The sequence below is a fragment of the Equus quagga genome, chromosome 8, assembly GCF_021613505.1.
Source record: "Equus quagga isolate Etosha38 chromosome 8, UCLA_HA_Equagga_1.0, whole genome shotgun sequence".
NCBI lineage: Eukaryota > Metazoa > Chordata > Mammalia > Perissodactyla > Equidae > Equus > Equus quagga.
The window spans coordinates 40,625,849-40,627,682 of NC_060274.1; the positions used below are offsets into that span (position 1 = coordinate 40,625,849).

Here is a 1,834-nt window from a genome sequence, read left to right on the forward strand (position 1 = left end):
GGTCGGGCGGGGAGGAGGGGAGGAGGGGAGGAGGGGAGGAGGGGAGGAGGGGAAGAGCTGCAGCCTGCACCAGACAGGAGTCCGAACAGCAGCTGGAAATTGACGGCGCTGGACACCAGCGGCTCGTCCTGTAACCCTCATCCAAAAAGGGAGACAAAGACGGCCAGCAGACATCTCTTCCACCTGAAGCTCTCTAAACCCATTTCAGGTGTCCACTCCCTGCTCCACACCTCCACCTGGGGAACTACCAGGGTCTCAAATCCTACATGCCTCAAATGGAATTCCTCACCTGCCCCCTTCCAGCTCACCAGCAACTGCACCATCTCAGGGCATGAGGCCAGCCTTATTATTACATAAGCCTATAAAATAAGCCTATTATTAAGTAATAAAAATAAACACAACATAAATCAGTCACTCCTCTGCTCAAAACTCTCCAAAGGTTCCCTATTTCACTGAATAAAGCCCCAAGTCCCTAGATCGGCCTAGGAGATCTGCCCTGCCAGTCCTGTCCTCATGTCCCCCCACCAGGAGGCCCGCTCTTTTCCCACATCCTACCCCCACGCGCGGCTCCGTGGCTCCTCACTCAAACCCACCTTCTCCAACTCCCACCCTCTCCGCACTTCTGCTTCTCCAGTGTTTATCGTTTCCCACGTATTTACCTTCTAACCACTGACACATTTTAAGTTTATTGTCTGCCTCCTTTGACATGAACATAAGCTCCAGGAGAGCAGAGGTACCAGCACCTGACCCCACTTTCCAGCAGCAGCCACGAGCCCCACTGAGATGTGCTGCAGGTGGGTTTCCAAGAACCGCGCAGGGAGCAGATGCGCGATGGGATGATGAGTCTGCACGTCATGAGTTAAACAAGATGCAGCACTAAACTCATCTTCGCCTCTTTCAGTTGCCCTTTTAGTGGAGCCATTAGGTGGCTTGTAGCCTATCTCCATTGGACAGCTCTGGGCTGGGCCGGAAACTGAATTAACTTTCGGCCCAAACGTGCAGAGCGACGGCGCCACGCCGGCCGCAGTCCCAGAAGAAGCCCCCGGCCGGGACCAGCGCTCTGGGGTCGGCTCAGGGGTGACAATAGAGACCCTGCGCCCACACACACCGCTCACGCCACACAGGAGGCCCAGAGCGCAGACCCCGCCACCCCACGCGGCCCGGGCGACTCGGGATCCCACTCACCTCGCCGCGCGCCGCGGCCCGCCCACCCCGGCGCGCCGCATCCCGCCAATCCGCGCGCCACACCACGCCCATTGCCGAATCTCACCAATCGCCGCGCGCCCTGCCCCGTCCATCACAGCACGGCCCGCCCACTGCCGCGTGTCGCGTCCCGCCAACCCGCCCGCCCCGCCCCGCCCTTCACAGAATCTAACCAATAGCCGCGCGCTATGCTCCATCCCATCGCCGCGAGGCCCGCCCACCAACGCGGGCCGCAGCCCGCCAATCTGTGGGCCCCGCCCGTCAATTGCGGCATTCAGCCAATCCGCGCGCGCTGCGCGTGCGCCGAGTCACGCCCCCAGTTTCCGGGACAACAAGGGACGGGGCTAGCGCCCCGGAACCGCTACGCTTGAGTTCGCCGCGTCGCGGGTACCGGGCCACAGGGGAGGCGAGGCCCAACGGTCGTCATGCCTTCCCGATAGTTGATGCCGCTAGTGCTACCCCAGGACCGGGGTGGGCGCCCGACTGCGGTGTACGCCAGTGCTGGCAACAGGGTGGGAGGATTGAGGCCGGAGCGCCGAGGGCACGGCCCGGGACTGGGATCCAGGCCGGCAGAGGAGGGTTTAGGGTTAGGCTTAGGTTTAGATTTAGGGTTATGGAAGCAGATACGCTG

The 1,834-nt window shown here is 61.3% G+C and overlaps 1 protein-coding gene across 2 annotated transcripts in view; it reads right to left on the reverse strand.

Annotated features, from left to right (window-relative positions):
• The window catches only part of POLD2 (DNA polymerase delta 2, accessory subunit), an 8,035-nt gene extending 6,813 nt beyond the window's left edge, over nt 1–1,222 (reverse strand). The window contains exon 1 of one of the 2 annotated variants that reach the window (XM_046669638.1): nt 1,186–1,222. The gene's annotated coding sequence lies outside the window, so the exon portion shown is untranslated. Of the gene's footprint in view, nt 1–289; nt 364–1,185 lie in introns of those variants that run through there. The other variant, XM_046669637.1, reaches the window with a different exon arrangement.
• Nucleotides 1,223–1,834: the final 612 nt, after the last annotated feature.